The 23,316-nt window shown below is 38.7% G+C and overlaps 1 protein-coding gene across 1 annotated transcript in view; it reads right to left on the bottom strand.

Moving 5' to 3' along the window:
* Nucleotides 1–10,551: 10,551 nt before the first annotated feature.
* The window catches only part of LOC121970253 (methionine--tRNA ligase, chloroplastic/mitochondrial-like), a 45,784-nt gene continuing 33,019 nt past the window's right edge, over nt 10,552–23,316 (bottom strand). Inside the window, exon 13 of the mRNA XM_042520845.1 lies at nt 10,552–10,715. The gene's annotated coding sequence lies outside the window, so the exon portion shown is untranslated. The remainder of the gene's footprint in view (nt 10,716–23,316) is intronic.

Below are 23,316 nucleotides of genomic sequence, written 5' to 3'. Positions count from 1 at the left end.
GTTTGGTTGATTCCCATAAATCTAGTAATCATTCCCAAAATGTCATTCCCAAACCCACAATCCAAACACTATTTTTTACTTCCATTCCATTCCCTCATTCCCAAACCCATCAACCAAACACCCCCTAAGTTACCTCAATTGGATTGAGAACTTAGAGACATATTCCATATGATGTAAACTCAAGATTAGTTATAATATGGATTTTATGAGATTGGTGTTGGTGTGGGAAGCATCCGACGATCGAACCTGTGTTTTGATTATGTCAAAGGGTTCAAAGTTAAGTTGTTTTGTTATCTGATATGTTGAATGAGCTTTGCAGGAAAGTCCTAAGGTTTCTTAGGCAAAAGTCATAGCTACGGTTAGGCAAGTGGAAAACCCTAGGGGACGGTAACCCTAGACAGAAAGTCTTGACGGGTCGAAGCTTCAGGCAAAACTCCTAAGGGACGGAAACCCTAGGTTGAAATCCTGGTGTCGCGAACCAGGTGGAAGTCTGGACGGGTCGTGGACCGGACGTCCAACATGAAGACCAGAAGCATCGGACGCTGAGCAAAACTCCAGTCGGTCTGGAGGACCGAACTAGCAAAAGGTAACTTCTCCTTAGAGGAGTGGGTGAGGATGCGTTCCCCGGAAGAAAGAACAGTAGGCGTCGGTTCGACCTAGAGTTTCTGGTCAGAAATTCGAAGTCAGAACCAGACAGTCCGTGATTATCAAACTTTCACATTGTTATGTTTATTTTGTGTGCTAACTTTGTTTTGCAGAATATGTAGTTGGTTTATGGACTAACATGTTTTGCAGGGACAAAGGAGCAAGATTAGCCTCAGATGAACAATACCCGAGACACCCTCATGGAGCTTGAGGCGCCTCGGGTGCAAGGCAGATGCAGCGCACGCAGCAGAGCTGGAGGCGCCTCGGACGGAGCTGGAGGCGCCTCAGACAGGCTTGGAGGCGCCTTCAAGGGTGATGGAGGCACCTTCAACCAGATAAGCTGCGACCATTTCAGTGTCTATCTGCGCGGCTGACTCGGCTCGTTAGAGGCGCCCTCAAGGGACTTTGAGGTGACTCCAACTACCTTTATATGGGGTATTCGACCAACACCTCGAGATAACAATTAAGAAGCGACCATTCAACTATTTGCTGCTCAAAAGACGACCTAAAAGTGTTGTAACAACGCCCCGACGACCAAGAGCTTCAAGTTTTCAATTTATGTTGTCGGTATAAGATTAATTCCTACTTTATTTGTACTACATTTCTGTAAACTTTTCACAATTATAGTTGTTGCCCAAAGTAAACGCTCAACAAGCGTGTGCCTTGGAGTAGGAGTCGCCCTAGGCTCCAAACCAAGTAAATCTTGGAGTCTTTAGTGTGCGTGTGCTTTTTGTTTTAATTTCTGATGCTTAACTCGATACGTTTTCTGAATACGAAAAGCGTGAAAGCCACGAGCGCTATTCACCCCCCCTCTAACGCGTCTCGATCCAACAATTGGTATCAGAGTGGGTTTGCTTCGATTTGGTGCAACCACCAGTCAAGCACATTTTTTTCGTGGTATTTTTTCAGTTTTTCGGAGTCGATCGGAATCGATATTCTTACCGTCTTCCTATCTAATTTTTCATAATCGGATTTGTCTAGAAGTTAGTGCAACACCACTCAAGATCGTAATTTATTTTTATTTTTATACCACACTGCTAATCCATGATCAAGTCCTGGGATTTATTTTTCTTTTTATTGTGTGCAAGATTCTTTAATGGCTCTCTAAGAAGGTTTTAGCACAGTCTGCCCACCACTTTTTTCCGACGAGGACTTTGGCTATTGGAAGAACTGGATGGAATACCATCTCAAGATGCAAGTCGAGATGTGGATCATTATCCAGACCGGTCTCGAACTTCCACGTGACGGCTCTGGAGAACTAGTTTCATGCATCAACTGGGATACTAGCATAATGAAGAAGGTTAAAGTCAATGCCAAAGCAACCTGCATGCTACAATGCGGGCTGACAAAAGAAGAATTGAACAGAGTCGGACCCTTCTCAAATGCCAAAGAACTATGGGAAAAGCTAATCGAGCTACACGAGGGCACTTCCGACGCTAAGGTAAGCAAGCACGACTTAATTTTAAATAAATTGTATAACTTAAGAATGCAGGAAGGAGAGACTGCATGTCACGCCCCCAGAGGAGTCCCTGTCCGAGAAAATTTCGGCAACACCTCCCCTGTACGGCGGACAATCAAAAAAATTCTACAAGCACTAAATACTCAGCCACAGGCGGCTGGAATCATAACTGTAAATAAAAACATACACACGCAGTTTATATGTAAAATCAGCCTCTGGCTGTCACAACCACGCAGTTGATAATAGCAACATAAAATAAATATACTCTGACTCGAAATCCACCCTACTCCACTACACTCGTAAAGCTCAAAACCGACGTACTCACCTCTTCTGCCGTCCAGGCAGGTACGTAGTAGAATAGAATCCAAAAATCACATCAAGAGTTCATCAAACAAAAATAATCCATACACATTCCATAAATAAAGATCCAAAACCAGAATAAGACAACGTTCTATATGGAAAAAGCCAAAATATCAATAAGACTCAAACCAGCAGAGAACTGGCTCTACATGCTGATGGGGGGCCAGCGACTGGAACTGCTCCGGACAGCCTCAACCTAAAAATAATCAACAATGGAGGCGGGGTGAGTCCAAAACTCAGCAGGTACAACTGATATGCATAATAAAACAAATAACATACAACACTAATCATGCGTACAGTCTCCTGAATATAAGGAGGATAAATGCAACTGAAATGAAATCAGAAGATAACTGTACTAACCTGGATCAAGTATAAAAATAACTGGTCGTCAGACCGAGTGAGTCATAGTCCTGTATGCATGTCAGTCAAATGCATCCATACAAATGCAGCAAGTAAATGCAGCAATCACAAACAATAAATGCAATAAGTGCATATGATCACCATGCACCCTGACATCACTGCTCCTGCAGCATGATCGAGTGAATGGGATGCTGTCGGAGTACTCCTGTCCTCTGACCCCAAATCATAAATGGGGGAGCTCAATGCTCTCATCTCCCGGTGCACAATGACGGGGAGGAAATCTCTGCCGGCTACCACGTTGTCTCCTGACTAACGGAGCCAAACAGAGTCCACCATCTGTCGGCTACCACGCTGCTATCCTAAATGCCAACGGAGCCAAACAGAGCGGAACTGACTGCCGGCTACCACGCTGAGTCACTTGACCAACGGAGCCAAACAGCATATACAACTAATCCATGGGTGGTGTGTGCAGTACAATGTAACTGACGATGGGCTCAACCATAGTAGAGCCGACAATCGTACAGCATGCAATCATGATGCATGACACTAAAACATGGCATGGTCCATATAAATAAATACAAGTGTGTACCACTGAAAGATGTGTCAAATAAATGGTACACAACCAAATAGGGCATCAAACAAACCCTAAGTCTAGAACATAGCATATCATGTGGTTGGGTCACTACTCAAACATATATGATCATATAGATAATATGCAGAGCAGAATAAATAAACAAACAACATGTTATAATCATGTAGTGACCAACCGAAACAAAGAGTAACATAATTATTGTTATTTGTTAAACAATTTATCATGCATATCAAAGACATAAGTCAAAGTACCCGCCTCCGATAAAATGATCAAAATCTGACTCCGAGATACTCGTCTCGCATCAAAGTCCTGCAGATAACGTGATATACAATTTAGCTAATTTTATGAACAACAACTAGCTAAATCCAACCCAACTTAATTAGGAAAAACCCTAATCGATCCATCATTAATTAATCCTAATTAATGATTAACTTGAATTAATCTCCTTAATCAAAAATCCTCAATCAGCACAATCATTTCCTTTCGCTAATCAACTTACGATTAGCAATATGATCATATCTAATGAATCCAAGGATTAAATCTAATCCAACATAAATCAGCAGTACTTAATTCATCCAACTACAATAGATTAAACCTTCCATAATCACCTTAGGTTAAGTTAAACATGAATCCATCATAACTTACCTAAATCCACAACTAACCAAGCAACTGCAGATTACAACATCTCCAACATAATCCAATACAAATGCATATCCTCCAAATACTCATAGAAATACAACCGAAACTCCAAACATAGCTTACCTTAATCAACGGCTGTGATTGTTGATCCATAGCAGGGAGTGTTGATACTGACAACAAAATGCCTACAAATGGAATAGCTGCCGAAACCAAGACCCTCCACCGAACCCAACCTCCTTGCTGGATACTTCACTGTTCGGACCAGATGAAATAGATTGACACCCAATCAAGCAATAATCCTAATCAACAAACGAAGCTTACCTCAATCCACAACTGCTGTGGCTACTGGAACAACAAAACAGAACCACAGTAAAGAGCAAAACTAGGGCACAGTGGCTGGAGGCTAGAAGAGGGGCCGGCAGTGATGAACTAGGGCACAAATGTTTGGCCGGCTAGGAAAAATTCCAATGGCTGGCAACCGAAGATCGGCAGGCTCATTTAGGGCTTGCTTCTGCCGTGAATAGGGCGTCTCCGAGAAAAAGGAGGCAAGGCCGGCGGTGAGCTCAACCTATGGCACGGGCAGAGGAGGAGGTTCGGTGGTGGCGAGAGGTGGCTGTCGGAGAGGGCGTTGGTGCTTAGGCTCGGCGACGCGGCTAGAGCCCGATGGACCTGGTGGCCGGTGCTCGAAGAAAAGGAGAAGGAAAGGCCGGCGAGGTCACGATTGGGGACCGAGAGCCGGCGGCCAGTGATCGAAATCTCACGGCAGAAAGAGCATCGGCTGTCGGCGCTGCTCCGTGCGTCGCCGGCGGCTAGGGCACAGGGGAAGGAGGTCGACGTCAGTAGAGGAGAAGAAATGAAGAGAGGGAGAAGGAACTGCTCGGCACCGGTTAGGGCTCGGGAGAATTCGGCGAAGGAGAAGAGAAGAAAACAAATAAAGGAATAAAGCAAAAAGAAATATAAAAGGAAAAGGAAATATGAACATTTCCTCACTTAAATAGAGTAGCCTAAACAGGCTTTTTCCCGGGCCCCGTTTTCATCCCCGTTAACTCGTTCGTACGAGCTCCGAAAAATTCCTGAAAAATTTCCAAAAATTCCGGAAAAATTCCTTTATTAATATTCGCCTTTTTTCCGGTATTTTACATTCTCCCCCACTAATAAAAAAATTTGGTCCCCAAATTTCGTTATCTACCATCAGCAAGTACTAACAACAGATATATAGTATAAATGCTGAACGGTAAATAATTCACATACCTCAAGTGAAAAGATGGGGATATCGAGCTCGGATAGTATCCTCGAGCTCCCAGGTAACCTCCTTATCCGAATGATGCTGTCATACGACTTTAACCAGTCGGATTGTCTTGTTCCACAACTGACGCTCCTTCCGGTCCAAACTTCGTACCGGAACCTCCTCATAAGTGACGTCAGACTGAACTGGAACTGAGACATCTATCAACACATATATCAGATTGGGTACGTATCTCCTCAGCGTAGATGCGTAGAATACGGCGTGAACGCCTGCCAAGGACGGCAATAGTGCCAACCGATAAGCTACTACTTCAATCCTTTCCGAGATCTGGAAAGGTCCAATGTATCGCGGAGCTAGCTTACCTCTGAGGCCAATCTCTTCACCCCTTTCATGGGTGAAACTCGCAGAAATACCTAGTCGCAAATGGAGAACTCTAAAGGTCTCTGACTCCGGTCAGCATAACACTTCTGGCAGTCTTATGCCTCTGACATCCTCTGTCTGATAATATGGACCAACTCTGCCTCATGCTGAGCTCTATGAGGTCCCAACAACTGAGCCTCAGGGATTCTCGTCCTGATCGACAACTGAGCAACTATGGTAACAAGAATACCCTGCTCTGTCTGTCCCTGCTCCTCAAGGTCTAACTCAGAGAAACCCTGAATCAAATCTGTGACCACAACTCGGTGGCAAGCTAAAGTCCCTCTGGACTTCTGGCTAAATGCATCGACAACCACATTAGCTTTTCCCAGGTGATAGCTAATGGTACAATCATAATCCTTCAGAAATTCCATCTATCTCCTCGGTCAAAGATTAAATTCCTTATGAGTGAACAGATATTTGAGACTCTGATGGTCAGTGAGAACCTCAATGTAATATCATACAGGTAATGCCGCTAAATCTTCAGAGCAAAAATAATAGCGGCCAACACCAGATCATGAACTGGGTATTTCTTCTCATGCTCCTTCAACTATCGAGAAACATATGAGAATACTCTACCGTGCTGCATCAGAACAACACCCATATCCTGTAAAAACGTGTCGGTGTAGAGGACAAATCTGTCCTCTTCGAAGGGTAAAACCAAAACCAGAGCCGACACTAATCCCCGCTTCAGCTCCTAGAAACTGGTCTTGCAATCCTCAATCCAAGTAAACTTCACGCCCTTCATGGTCAAGCGTGTAAGTAACATAGCAATCCGTGAGAAACCCTCAACGTATCTCCGAAAATATCGAACCAAACAGAGGAAGTTGCGAGCTTCCTATACAGATTCTGTCTAATCCCAACGGTAACAACCTCTATCTCCTGTGGAACCACGGTATACTCCTACTGGTGACCGTGTGTCTCAAACATCTCATAGGAGACAACTAAATCAGCACTACTGATAATCACATATAGATGTTCTCATCGAAACATCTCTAGATCTATGCAAAGGTGATGTGCGTGACTCACCGCGGATCCGAATTAGATCACATCATCGTCCACAAAGATAATGGAAACCGATCCAATCATCCTCGATATACCAGGATCATCGAGTCCCTGAAAATATCTAAGGCACTGAAAGCCTATAGGGCAAAATCAAGACGCATAATGTTCGTATCACAGACATTCCTATACATAAGATCTACGATAATAAGTCGAAAAATCTGATCATCAATAACATAAATCACTAAAGAATAAATCTTCCAGTGTGAGAGCAACGCTCCATCACAGAAACATCACATATGTGGGAGCAACGCTCTACCACAAATAGTCTGAAATATGTATCGCAATAAATATAGGAGCTATGCTCCGCTACCAGTAATCCGTAATATGTGGGAGCAATGCTCCACCACAAAACAATACATAAGTGCCCCAAGGCACCTAACTATCCAGCTAGAGACTGTACAAGATTTCTCTACCACAAATCACTGTGGTTAACCTAGGCTATAACAACCTAGTAAACTAATCAAATCCATCATCATCTCTATCAGCATCCTAGTGGGTCATCCACTGATAGTAGAACTAGTTGATGAGTTAATCCAACAGATGACATAATGCAGTCACTCCACATTCTGTATTAAGCATAAGTAGAATCATCATGCTGCTACCAATATAAACCTAGCACACGTGCTCACACAACATATGTATGATCGACATAATCCTTCAGTTAATACACACCAAACATACTCTCATCATAGGTATAAATCATCGTGATATTTCCAACAATGCATACCGAACCCGTGTGCAAAATCATCATAGATCAAGTCAACAATACACCTCAAACAATACTCACATAACATGTAGTATAACCATCATATACTTCCAATAAAGCATACTAAATCCAGGTGTGCTCACAAATCGAACATAATCAAAAAGATACTTCAGATACCACGCCAAACACATATGTACGTATCATAACTCAAATTAAATCAACAAAATGCCTCCATCAAAACACCACCGAGGTACTTATACTACAACTCGGATTTAATCGACAAGATATCTTCAATAATACATTCAGATACATACACCAAACTACATATCTATGATCCACAAGAAACCTTCAATCATATCAGAACATGGATACATATACTACTTGCAAATGGACAGTCTACCACAGGACTCCTACAACACATAACAACCAAAATATGCATGCAACATAGACATGCAAAATCAGCATACCAGCTCAATCAAAGACCAACCTTATACTACCAACACTCATGGGTTACGGGTATATCTAAACCAAATTCATGCATATGTATCAAGCATGAATACATCAATCAAAAGCAACCCAAAATAGAGCAGCCTAATCCTCCAGTAACAACCCTGCTATAGGTTCAAAGGAACTAGTATCGGACAAGAAAGATATACACACCATGGTATAACATTGCAAGTCAATGTCATACACTACCAAGACTATATCCAATGGGGAAAATTTTATCATCATAAATCCAAATGTACTCTTCCAGTATACACTAGTAACAATTGTATCCCATAAGTGTTAAGCAATTAGCTCTACACTTCCTTACATCAGCGGGGTCACATATCCCAAACACCCTCTAAGTTAACCCACCAGGTATATACAATCCACGGTCAAAATCTTCATGGAATAGGATACATCGATCCTTTATAACCTATCCAAGCCGATAATGATATATGGCTAAATCATTCATTTTCACGTCAGTACAAAACATGTACTCAAATGTGCTCTAGATACATAACTAAGCACAAATAACCTAAAGGTTCGAACCTCTAAAAATAGAGTATGGCCATCCTCTACTGATCAACCAACAAAACTAAATCATTCATCTACTAACTAATCAAGAATACCTTAATCCTCCACAAGCAACTAAGGTATATCAAACCACAACTACCCAACTCGACAAACATAAATCAGTCTTCTACTGACCGATTTAACAAGAGTAAATCAATATTTACTGACGAAAATTAACTAAGATAAAATGGTATACAACGTTGTCAAATAACTAAATCAGTTCATGGGTCAATTCAACACTAATTACATCAACTCAAACTAGAAAATGTCAACCCACATAATATCATATGTATAAATGTGTATGACCCAAAAGACAAAAGTCAGAATTTAATAACATCAAGACACTCTCATTTTTTTTTTATCCTCAAAAATATCAACTCACATACTATCAGATGAATAAATCTCTACTCCCCATGAGAGCTAATTAGCATTCAAAACATCAAATCATTATTTATCCACATAGTCCAATATCAGAGGAAGCAAATATCAATTTTATCATCCTGTTAACTAACCACAACTAACCAGATTTATTAAAATCTCATAGGTACACTCAACCGTAAACTCTCTAGCACCCGATCTATATCTGATCACCAACTATAATCATCAAACCTGTGAATATCATAAATGACACTCACTATGTCACCATCAATGACAACCCAAATATAAATCATCAAATTAGTTATCCACTAATAGATCATCAAAACAAATATCTAATATTTGATCATCAGACAACCACATAACATTTACTCTCATAAACCATAAGAAATCAACATATCACAATATCTGATCTCACAAAATCCCTCAAACTCAAACCATTCTCAATAATGATCAAACATGGTAACTCCCAATGACCAATTCCCATCGTATCGGGTACCCAAATATCCAAAAGGTATGAGTATAAAAACTCTACTGGCTAAGTCAACAGGAGTCTATAGGTATCATCCACTACCCAGCTAACAATAGCAGAGGCTGGTATGTGCCTCCATCCCCTATGAGTAGTAACAGAAGCTAAAACTACTGATGGTATGATAAGAAAAATCACCAGAGACTATAATCCTTGATCTCTATTAAGGTCAACCATGCTCAATGGCTAACTCATCACATGTAATATGTGCTACTACAACTAAACAGGTACTACATAAAGAATGCTAATACCTATCATAAACTATTGAATTAAACATCATACCTATATGCCGTCTGGAGATGTTCCATCGCTGTCCAGTCCCCAACTTCAGACCTCAAAATTTCGAACACGAAAATCATCGATAATCCATATAATCCGAAACAGAACTCCAACACATATACATAATGGAAAAATCTGTGTAATCCAAAATAACAACCCAGTTTGACTCGCAAACTTGGGTTAACCCAAAAATCCAGAATACCAAAAGCAGGTATCATAACCCGCTCTGATACCAATAAATTGGTATCAGCCAAATCTCAAAAATCTGCATCACACAAATAAAAACAAGTATCGCCCAAACCTTGGCGCTTTGATACCAATAATAAATTGGTATCAGATTTTCCCAAAAAATCCAAAAGACGTAAACAAAGAATCGCAAAACATGCGCTCTGATACCAAATAAATTGGTATCAGATAAATCTCAAAAATCCAAAACGTATAGCAAATATCGTATACCTGCTCTGATACCACTAAATTGTCACGCCCCCAGAGGAGTCCCTGTCCGAGAAAATTTCGGCAGCACCTCCCCTGTACGGCGGACAATCAAAAAAATTCTACAAGCACTAAATACTCAGCCACAGGCGGCTGGAATCATAACTGTAAATAAAAACATACACACGCAGTTTATATGTAAAATCAGCCTCTGGCTGTCACAACCACGCAGTTGATAATAGCAACATAAAATAAATATACTCTGACTCGAAATCCACCCTACTCCACTACACTCGTAAAGCTCAAAACCGACGTACTCACCTCTTCTGCCGTCCAGGCAGGTACGTAGTAGAATAGAATCCAAAAATCACATCAAGAGTTCATCAAACAAAAAGAATCCATACACATTCCATAAATAAAGATCCAAAACCAGAATAAGACAACGTTCTATATGGAAAAAGCCAAAATATCAATAAGACTCAAACCAGCAGAGAACTGGCTCTACATGCTGATGGGGGGCCAGCGACTGGAACTGCTCCGGACAGCCTCAACCTGCATAATAAAACAAATAACATACAACACTAATCATGCGTACAGTCTCCTGAATATAAGGAGGATAAATGCAACTGAAATGAAATCAGAAGATAACTGTACTAACCTGGATCAAGTATAAAAATAACTGGTCGTCAGACCGAGTGAGTCATAGTCCTGTATGCATGTCAGTCAAATGCATCCATACAAATGCAGCAAGTAAATGCAGCAATCACAAACAATAAATGCAATAAGTGCATATGATCACCATGCACCCTGACATCACTGCTCCTGCAGCATGATCGAGTGAATGAAATGCTGTCGGAGTACTCCTGTCCTCTGACCCCAAATCATAAATGGGGGAGCTCAATGCTCTCATCTCCCGGTGCACAATGACGGGGAGGAAATCTCTGCCGGCTACTACGTTGTCTCCTGACTAACGGAGCCAAACAGAGTCCACCATCTGTCGGCTACCACGCTGCTATCCTAAATGCCAACGGAGCCAAACAGAGCGGAACTGACTGCCGGCTACCACGCTGAGTCACTTGACCAACGGAGCCAAACAGCAGAACCGCCACACTCCAGCCAGATATACAACTAATCCATGGGTGGTGTGTGCAGTACAATGTAACTGACGATGGGCTCAACCATAGTAGAGCCGACAATCGTACAGCATGCAATCATGATGCATGACACTAAAACATGGCATGGTCCATATAAATAAATACAAGTGTGTACCACTGAAAGATGTGTCAAATAAATGGTACACAACCAAATAGGGCATCAAACAAACCCTAAGTCTAGAACATAGCATATCATGTGGTTGGGTCACTACTCAAACATATATGATCATATAGATAATATGCAGAGCAGAATAAATAAACAAACAACATGCTATAATCATGTAGTGACCAACCGAAACAAAGAGTAACACAATTATTGTTATTTGTTAAACAATTTATCATGCATATCAAAGACATAAGTCAAAGTACCCGCCTCCGAAAATAGAAAGATCAGATCTGACTCCGAGATACTCGTGATATACAATTTAGCTAATTTTATGAACAACAACTAGCTAAATCCAACCCAACTTAATTAGGAAAACCTAATCGATCCATCATTAATTAATCCTAATTAATGATTAACTTGAATTAATCTCCTTAATCAAAAATCCTCAATCAACACAATCATTTCCTTTCGCTAATCAACTTACGATTAGCAATATGATCATATCTAATGAATCCAAGGATTAAATCTAATCCAACATAAATCAGCAGTACTTAATTCATCCAACTACAATAGATTAAACCTTCCATAATCACCTTAGGTTAAGTTAAACATGAATCCATCATAACTTACCTAAATCCACAACTAACCAAGCAACTGCAGATTACAACATCTCCAACATAATCCAATACAAATGCATATCCTCCAAATACTCATAGAAATACAACCAAAACTCCAAACATAGCTTACCTTAATCAACGGCTGTGATTGTTGATCTATAGCAGGGAGTGTTGATACTGACAACAAAATGCCTACAAATGGAATAGCTGCCGAAACCAAGACCCTCCACCGAACCCAACCTCCTTGCTGGATACTTCACTGTTCGGATCAGATGAAATAGATTGACACCCAATCAAGCAATAATCCTAATCAGCAAACGAAGCTTACCTCAATCCACAACTGCTGTGGCTACTGGAACAACAAAACAGAACCACAGTAAAGAGCAAAACTAGGGCACAGTGGCTGGAGGCTCCAGAGGTGATGAACTAGGGCACAAATGTTTGGCCGGCTAGGAAAAATTCCAATGGTTGGCAACCGAAGATCGGCAGGGCTCATTTAGGGCTTGCTTCTGCCGTGAATAGGGCGTCTCCGAGAAAAAGGAGGCAAGGCCGGCGGTGAGCTCAAACCTATGGCACGGCAGAGGAGGAGGTTCGGTGGTGGCGAGAGGTGGCTGTCGGAGAGGGCGTCGGTGCTTAGGCTCGGCGACGCGGCTAGAGCCCGGTGGACCTGGTGGCCGGCGCTCGAAGAAAAGGAGAAGGAAAGGCCGGCGAGGTCACGATTGGGGACCGAGAGCCGGCGGCCAGTGATCGAAATCTCACGGCAGAAAGAGCATCGGCTGTCGGCGCTGCTCCGTGCATCGCCGGCGGCTAGGGCACAGGGGAAGGAGGTCGACGTCGGTAGAGGAGAAGAAATGAAGAGAGGGAGAAGGAACTGCTCGGCACCGGTTAGGGCTCGGGAGAATTCGGCGAAGGAGAAGAGAAGAAAACAAATAAAGGAATAAAGCAAAAAGAAATATAAAAGGAAAAGGAAATATAAACATTTCCTCACTTAAATAGGGTAGCCTAAACAGGCTTTTTCCCGGGCCCCGTTTTCATCCCCGTTAACTCGTTCGTACGAGCTCCGAAAAATTCCTGAAAAATTTCCAAAAATTCCTTTATTAATATTCGCCTTTTTTCCGGTATTTTACACTGCAAGCCAACTTCACGCGCGCATCCAAGACCTACTGAACGGTATTCACGCAATCGACCAGAGAATAGAAAACCGTGACATGATAAGGTACGTGCTTAACTCTTTTCCGAGGAACACTTTGTGGGCATCCATGGTTGATGCTTACAAAATTTTCAAGGATTTATCTTTAATTAAACTAGATGAACTTTTTTTCGAATTTGAATTGCATGAATAGACTAATGCATATCTAGCCGAGAAGGGTATTTCCTTGACTGCAGGTACAAGCAAAACTCGGGAAGCTAAAACAAAGAGCAAAACCAAACTCGAGTCCAAAGACGGATTGAACTCAGAAGACGATGACGAGATTATTCCCAAACTAGTAAGGCTCGTACGAAAGATATGCAAAAACAAAAAGGCGACTCAAACGAACACAAAGGACAAGACTGAAGTCACATGTTACGGCTGCAACCAGAAGGGGCACTACAAGCCGGATTATCCAAATCAAAAGCAACGAAGAAAGAAAGTATCGAAGGCAACTTGGTCTGAGTCATCAGATGAATCTGAGATCGACGAAGAAGAACTGAAAAGCTTCCTCGCATTACCAGTGCAACCATATGTTGCTAAAACCGAGTCTGATTCAGAATCCGAGAGTGAGTCAGAAACCGAGTCCGAGTGAAGCCACGGATCTGTATCCATTTTCGAAGGACCTAACCCGACTATAAGATCTCTACTCGTCGAGACTCAATTAGAAGATTTACAGAAATTAATTCCTTATTTGTTAAAGAAGTTGGCTAAATCCAACGTCCGGGTCAAGTCACTCTAAAAGGAGGTAACAACCCTTAAGGGAACGACTGACTCGAGTTCTTTGACGGAGCCAGTTCAAATTGGAAGTTCAACTCAAGTCCAACAACTTGAGGAAGAAAATTCTAATTTGAAAACTCAAATTAAATAACTTAAGGACATGTTGGAACGGTTCACCCTGGGTTCCAAGAATCTTGATCTGATTCTTGGAAAACAGCGAGTCGTTTACAACAAATCCGGACTTGGATTTAAAACTAAAAGAAAATACAAATCATATTTATCCCTAGTTAATAAAAAAAATAGAAACATAGTCCAAGCATGGGTCCCCAAGTCGAATTTGGTTAATCAAGTTAGACTTGGACTATATTGGATCCCCAAGGATCAAATTCATTACCTTGATAGACCATATCAAGGCTATGATCTAGGGAGAGCCAATAGAAAAACTATCTTAATAAATAGATAACTTGCTATTTTTTCTTAGTAATATACATGTTTAGATTAGGCTAGTTTAAGGACCAAGGCGTAATTTACACTTGTTCAGTTAAAGTTAAAGGTTTCAAAAAGAAAATTAAATATATAATTTCTTTGAAAGACTCTGTCTAGAAAGTGGTGGATGATCTCATACCCAAGAAGACCTAGTGCTTCGCCACTACTTGGAAGCCAATCTTTGAAATGTGTATTTAATTAACTAATTGGAAAACCTAAACTTAAAGGTTTCAAAAAGAAAATTAAATATATAATTTCTTTGAAAGACTCTGTCTAGAAAGTGGTGGATGATCTCATACCCAAGAAGACCTAGTGCCTCGCCACTACTTGGAAGCCAATCTTTGAAATGTGTATTTAATTAACTAATTGGAAAACCTAAGTTTAACTCAAATGTAAATTAATCCTTAAGAATAATCTAAACTAAAGATAACCATCTCACAAAACTACTTAAGATTCTCTGATTGATAACTTAGAATCGGGTGAGATGGATCTAGACTAAACTTAGTCAATTTTAACAAATTCAACTTAATTAACTAAATAAATCAACCTAATAATTGACTTAATAATTAAATTAACTAATTAAATCATTTGAGAAATCATTTGAAAAATTATTTCAAAAATCATTTGAAAAATCATTTGAAAAATTATTTCAAAAATCATTTGAAAAATCATTGAAAAATCATTTGAAAAATTATTTTTAAAATCATTGAAAAATCATTTGAAAAATTATTTTAAAATCATTTTAAAAATCATTTGAAAAATTATTTTAAAATCATTTTAAAAATCATTTGAAAAATTATTTAAAACTCATTTGAAAAATTATTTAAAAAATCATTTTAAAAATCATTTGAAAAAATATTTAAAAAATCATTTTAAAAATCATTTGAAGAATCATTTGAAGAATCATTTGAAAAATTATTTAAAAAATCATTTGAAAAATTATTTAAAAATCATTTGAAAAAATTATTTGAAAATTTATTTAAAAAATCATTTTAAAAAAAACATTTGAAAAATCATTTGAAAAAGTATTTAAAAAATAATTTTAAAAATCATTTGAAAAATCATTTAAAAAATTATTTTAAAAATTATTTTAAAAATCAATTGAAAAATCATTTAAAAAATTATTTGAAAAATCATTTGAAAAATCTTTTTGAAAAATCATTTGAAAAATCATTTAAAAAATCATTTTAAAAATTATTTGAAAAATTATTTGAAAAATCATTTTGAAAATTTATTTAAAAATCATTTGAAAAATTATTTTAAAAATCATTTGAAAATTTATTTTTAAAAATCATTTGAAAAATTATTTAAAAAATCATTTTGAAAAATTATTTAAAAAATCATTTTGAAAATTATTTAAAAATCATTTGTTAAATTATTTAAAAAAATATTTAAAAATCAAAGAGTTGTAGACATAATCAGTGGCTTTCGTATCTACACACCAGGTGCTGGTAGATAACACCGCTAAACATGTTTCAACTACTAGAGAATGAGATATACCTTTATTGTTCTCTTTCCTACGAGGACAGTCTGTATTCCAATTAGAGGTGAGTATTCGGTTAATTCGGTCCATAAATTAACCGAATTAACCGAAAACCGATTTAGTGTTGGCTAACCAAATCAAATCAAAGTTTTACTAAAACTGAATTAACCGAATTAGCTATTTCAGTTAACACCGAATTAATTAAATTTGTTTAAAATAACAATAAAAAGAATTTATACAAAATTAATATCAAATTAACCGAATTAACCGAATGCTCACCCCTAATTCCAATGTCCTGACTGCTTGCAGATGAAGCACTTGCCCTTCGACTTCTTCATTCCAGCCTTTTGTCCTGTACCTTGAGGTTTATTTACCTTCTTTGCTGAAACAACATATTTCTTCTTCTTCTTGCTTTTCGACTTAGAAGTAGAACTATTTTCAGCATAGTGAATCTAAGAATTATGACGAAATAGCCCTTTTGTTGCCTGAAGTTCTGTCAGCAGTTCCGCCAATGAATACATCCTTTTATTCATATTATAGTTCAGGCGGAAATGCTCAAAACTTCTGGGTAGTGTTTGGAGAATGATATCGATCTGGGTTTCCCCATCGATTTCTCCTCCAAGGATTTGTATTTCGTTCAAATAAGCCATCATCTTTAGGATATGATCCCTTACGGGAGTCCCCTATGTCATGGTGGTTGTCATTAATTTTCTCATAGCTTCTTGCCTAGCGGCCCGATCCTGGTGACCAAAGAGATCCTTGAGATTGTTCATAATATCATAAACTGTTGGTAAATCCTGATGCTGATGTTGCAACACATTTGACATTGAAACCAAAATGTAACATCGCGCCATCTCATCTGTCTTTACTCATTTCCTATGATTCTCAATCTCCTCTTGGGTAGATTCACCATTAGGCACATTAGGACACTCCTCTGGCAGTACAAACTTATAACCCTCAGCAGTTAGGATAATGTCCAAGTTTCTTTTCCAATCTATATAATTGGGACCAGTAAGTTTGTTCTCTTTCAGTATGATGGCCAGTGGGTTGAAAGTCATCCTAAGAATCACAAAATAAACTTTGGTCAAGACTCTAAATTTAAAATAATATTGATTCCTTAAACAATACTATTTAAATTAACCAACACCTCAAATCACCATGAATTTTGTATGCCGCGATAGTGTGGACGTATACAAAATCAAACATTTGTAAGAGGAGATTTTACCCATTAATTTTATTTTTGTCAACCTAACTTTATAACAAATATAATTAATAGTTGGTTTTCCTTCGATCACACAAATAATAGCAGTGACTCCGATGGAGAGGATACTATTAGATGTACGTAAGTGTATACCATTACTTGACACTTAGTCCATTAAATAAGATTGTGCCCCTTCCGATGGGGAAGATCACACGCTCCTAATTAATTTTCTATAGTCATCCAAAATGGAAGTTTGATCTAGTGATCCATAAACAAACTCATCCAATATGGAGGAAGGCACTCAGAGCCAACGCGCAAGTTTGTTTGCATCACTTACAAACTAGTAATGGAGACCGTGAAATTTATTTAAAAATCCCTCTCCCACTTAGTTATTTAAGGTGAGGAATTTTAACCTAGCAAGCACACATCACACACATCACAGTAAATAAAAGTAATAAATATGGAAATTAATTTTCCAACTATTATGGTCTTTTCCATCACTGTCCTTCACGTGTTGCCAGCTCTAGTGTCCATACCATCGGGTCCATCGAGCTTCCTTTTCCGCTGCGCTTCTAGTCCTCTAATAGTACTACGCCTTGCAAGGATGCGATCCATGACAAAAATAGAATTTTACACATATCGATCCTATATTCCACAAAGGAATGTACATGTAATCTAGATCAAAAAATATATATATAATCCTAATAACTAATACAACTCCTGCTGTATTTAATATTACAATCATGCACACATAATAAAATGCCCTTGACATGTCCAAGGGTCCAATCACATACAATATCTGTAAGTCATAATAGTTGGAGTCTGCAACTACAGAGTTAGCACATCCTACTATTATCCTGCCTAAATTATGTATGTCATGTGCATAATTAAACTGAAAACCAAACACACAGAGGCAAACCCTAGCTCTGATACCAATTGTTGATTGGTCCTAGGAAGATCATACCGGTTCCACTGTACAAAAATTTTGTACAAGTGTCGAACCTTTCCTAAACAACCTATTGTGTTCTTTAGAAATTAAATTAGGAATCACAAACGGAACTTAACATTATTGATTCCAAATTTAACTTATCTGTTCTTAGTGGTTTAAATTTAGATCGCAAACGATGCTTAACATTATTGATCCAAATCCACCAATGTTATAAATTCAATTAAATATTAATTTCCAAAATTGGCTTCCAGGACTGCATGGCGAGGCACTAGTCCTTCTTGGGTATGGGATCATCCACCACCGCCTAGACAAAGCCTTTTAAAGAAATCTAATATTTAATTTCCTTATATAACTCTAGGTTTAACCAAAAAGAACAATCGAATCACAAATTCGAAAAAAAAACACAAACTCGAATCACAAATTCGAAACTTTAGAATCATATGCCTCTTGTGTTTGGAATTCATACAAAGAAAAACTAGCATGATGCGGAAAATAATTACTAGTTATACCTTTCTTTGTATGCAACAACCTCTTGATCTTCTGTCGTATTCCTTGCCTCCTCTTGGATGTCATGTGGGCGACAAACCTCCAAGATGAACACTGTTAGGACCAAAATGTAGCTAGAAGGGGGGGGGGGGGTGAATAGCGTCTCACCCAAATCGATCGCTTCCTACGTATTCGTTAATGCACATTGGAAAACAAAGAATACAACCACGAATACAAATATGAAAGCTAAATACAAAGGAAGAGATGCAAACCTCTAACACGTTCGTTTACGTGGTTCGGAGATAACTTGCTCCTACTCCACGGCGTGTCTGTAAGGTGGACGATCCCTCAATCCATCGGTGGATTAGTCTCCGGAAAACCTCCGGCTAGCCCAAGCTCCTTGTCGGTGGAGAAACCTCGCCACAAACACTTGAATACAAGCACACTAATCACACGAAGGCTTGGGAGACTCTAATAGGCTTTAACCAAGTCTATTTCATCAACCATGCCCAAGCACCCCCGAGCTCTATTAAATAGAGCTCGAGAGGAAAACACTAAGTTGTTTTCCCGCTACCAGTCGACTGGTGTATTCACCAGTCGACTAGTCCTTTAAGTGAAGTTGACCGTTACCCAACGGTCGACTACCAATCGACTGCTACAGTGTACCAGTCGACTGCTACAGTAACCAGTCGACTGCTACAGTGTCACATCAATGTTTCTGCAGTGTCGCTACAGTACTGCTACAGTGATACCTAAACCCATAAGATCTTTCCCTGAGTACAATCACTCAGCACTCGTCCTCGCCCGACCAACCTAGACCTAGCCTTCTAGCCTCCTCCATCAGCCTCACGTCCCTCGGATGTCTCCCCATCTTTCACGTCTTGCCTTCTGGAGCTTCCTTCGACCTTGTCTTTATTGTCGGGTCTTCCTTTGCCAAGAGGCTCCTCACCTCGGGGACTTCATCCATTACCAAGTCACACTTAGACTTACGTTGCCAAGACTACATACTTGGACTTACAGCGCCAAGACTCATCCTTGGACTTTCCTCCTTTGCCAAGATCATACTTGGACTTTCCTTGTTGTACCTGTATCCTATATACTCACAATGCTTATCAAATACAACAATAAACCTAACTTAAATCTTTGTCCAAACATCAAAACCTAGGGCACCTAGATTGCTCCAACAATCTCCCCCTTTTTTATGTTTGGCAACCTATTTAAGTTAGGGAAACATAAATGCGATAATAATGTGAATAAACATAAAATCTACACATGCATATGTCATGGAACCTAACCCTAGGCTCCCCCTTCACCTAAGCTCCACCTTGAGGTAGGATTTCTCATAAAGGTAAACTTCTCCCCCTTTGCCTGAACAATCGCTCCCCCTTCACCTAAGCTCCCCTTAGCTAGGATTTCTTGCAAAGGTGTGTAGGCTTCCCACTTAAACCTAAATTTCTCCCCCTTTGTCATATATCAAAAAGAGCTCCAACAATATCCCAATTGTTGAAAACTTGTCATCCAAATTGACCCTAAACTCATGTATTTATCTCCCATAGATCTCATACATTTAAACGAGTTGACACGGTCAAGAACAATGTTGAAAAACACTTTTAGGCTGGTATCAGTCGACTGAACTAGGTACCAGTCGACTGCCCCCTTCGATTTCCACTTACAGAACCTTCTGTGTTCGAAATAGACTGTTACCAGTCGACAAGTATCGGAACCAGTCGACTGCCCTCATCAAAATGAGCTTACAGAGATATTCTGTGCTAAAAAACACTGTTTCCAGTCAATTGGTAACTGTACCGGTCGGCTGGTACTCTTTTTGGACAAAAATCAACCTTTTTTACTTACTTTTAGAACTGCGCCAAAAATTCCACAGACCTCTAAAATATCCCAAATTTTATGGAGAGATCTATTTTATCCATGTCTACTTGAGAAAAATATATATAAAAATAATTTTTATCACAAATCCCAATATTGACATAAAATTCAAAACTAGCTAAATAGTTCAATTGAGCATTGACCTAAAGTCCTAGTTTTGGCTTCCTCTTGATGTATCTACCCATACTAAACCATAATGCATCCCTAGCATTAGTTTATATGGCATATATACATCAAAAACTAATTTTCATGCAATATGAATCTAATTCATATTTCCATGCACAAAACACATCCCAATTGTGTCAACCCACTAGGTTAGAGACTTAAGTCCGTCTCCTAACCACTTGGCACATTTGATAACCCATCTATCATGGGTCCCAAAGGCTCTTCCTAACCTTAGGAATCTTAACCTTAGTCACCTCCCTTGGTGACTCATCCACTATGACTAGGCCACTTCGGTGCACCTCGGGTGACATTTGGCCTACAAAACTCACCTTTTTAACCTTAGACACATTGTCTTTGGTTAATTTCTTCTTGTCCTTAACCTTGGACACCTCATCATTGCCATAATTATATGTCACCCTAACATATTCCTTCTTATTGGCCTTGGATGATTTTCCCTTATCCTTGTTCACTCCTCCCTTACCAATGTTATGTGTCACCTTAGAACTTGACCTCCTTTTGGTCTTGGAGGGACCCAATTTAATATTTTTGGATCTTTGACCACCCAAATACATGTCAAGTCCTTTAGGTTCAATAATTAACCTCTCTAGGATTTTCTCCATTTCCTCAAGCTTTGCCTTCAAGGCTTGATTTTCCAATTCTAGGATTCTAACCCTAGAATCAACATGTTCATCATGGACATTCTTAGACCTACCCTTCCTAGGCATGTGTCTCTCCCTAAAAACATGGTCAAACTTCTATCATTGCACCAACAATGACTTGGGGTTCCTAAATAATTAGGAAAACCAAAACTCAAAGTTTTGAGGTTCAAAATTCAATAATGAAACTAAACCTCAACCGAAACTTCACTTTGGTTTTTCTTAACCAATCCATACTTATTTTCATCATGAAAACTCATGTAGACATTATTTAGGGTATACTTTATCAGGAAAAAATAATTTTCTATGAAAATACTTCTTATTTTCAAAAATTGACACAAATTTGAAAACTCTTGAAAACTTCAAGTTTGTGTCTAACTTTCCAATGATGATTACTATCAAAGGATAGTCTTCACCAAGGTTTTTCAAAAGCATTTTGAAATCATTTTCAAAACTAATATCCAACCACGTTCTTTAGACTCAATGCACATGACTTGTATATTAGCTTTCCCAATGATTGGAAGACACATAACTATGTGTTTTAATGAACCTAAAACTTAACAAGATGCACTAGATCAACATCTTGAGTTTTGTTCACCATCTTAACATCTCACTTGTATCTAACGTGTATTAAAATACATACAAGTCACCTTATAGTTCTTTGTGAGATGTATATTTGGTCTTGCCCTAAACTAAGGGATCATGCATCTCTATCTAGGCATTGTAAAAATCATCATCATCCATTTAGGATGTTACTTGATATGATCCCTCTTGTTGGGACACTTCCATACATAATAAATGTTTTTTTGTCCTTAATTACAAGGAAATTGACATATTGCATGATGATTAATGACATACATCAAAATAAGCAATTTTCAAAAGCAAAACATGTTATAGCTATATGATGTATGTATGACATGACATGACATGATATAATGTGAATGCTAAATATGATGTCATGATATATGATGGACAAACAATCGTGGCAAGTTAACATAAATAAAATTTACCTAGATTACCTATCTAAGTATTCTTAACCCTAGCTAACTCAAAATTTAAGCCTAAATTGCCCAATTTCATCAAGAAAATGTCAAACCCCAACTTGACATTTCTTTAATCTCTTGATTTATTTATGTCAATTAAAATTAAGCACATTCCTCAAATTTTGGCATATTTATCCTTCCAAAGAGGTAATCACCTTATATTTTGAGCCCCAGATTTGCCCTTGGCTCCCTAGGAACATACCAAAATCCCAACTTGGTAGTTCATATGATTCTCCAAATTGTGCCAATTTAATTCACACATAATTCCTTAAGATTTGACACATGTTACTTTTTGCAAGAGTGACAATTTGGATTAAAGTTTACATCTCCCTTAATTCTATAAGAAAATGCCGAATTTTAAATTTGGCATTACTTTTGCTTCTCTCAAGTGTGTCAATTTAAATTAAATTCAACTCCTCAAATTTTGACACGTATTACCCCTCTTAATGATTAAACGTTTAGATTGAGACTTAAGTTTGCTCTTAATTCCTCAAGATCATATTAATATCTCAACTCGACATTTCTTATCTTTTTTCTAAGTATACCAACTTACATTAAATATGATTCCTCAAAACTTGGCACCTTTTTGCTCTTCAAGGCTTAATCACATTTAATTAAAGTATGAGTTTTCTCTTAATTCCTTAAGAAAGTATCAAAGTTCTAACTTGATTTTTCTTATACTTTTCTTAAGTGTGCCAATTTAGATTAAGTTCAACTCTTCAAATTTTGGCACATATATTACTCTTTCAAAGGGTAACCCCATAATCCTTTTCTTTTTCAAAGGTTAACAATAACTTTGAAAATGCTCTCAAGTGTCAACTTTAACAAGGTTGGGTTAACTACCCTTCCAATTTGAATTGACACTCTCTAAACCTATCTAGGGTGTAGAGAATATGCTCCTAGAAACCCAACACCTATTGGTGCTTCTTGGATGCTCTAGGTACTCACTAGGGATGACTTCCCTAGATCCCTCAAACACCACCCAAAAGCTCCTCCTCCTTCTCTAAGTTTCGG

Source organism: Zingiber officinale, chromosome 4A (assembly GCF_018446385.1).
Source record: "Zingiber officinale cultivar Zhangliang chromosome 4A, Zo_v1.1, whole genome shotgun sequence".
Classification (NCBI taxonomy): Eukaryota; Viridiplantae; Streptophyta; class Magnoliopsida; order Zingiberales; family Zingiberaceae; genus Zingiber; species Zingiber officinale.
The sequence above is the reverse complement of the archived record's forward strand: the minus strand, read 5'-3'. Positions and strand labels throughout refer to the sequence as shown.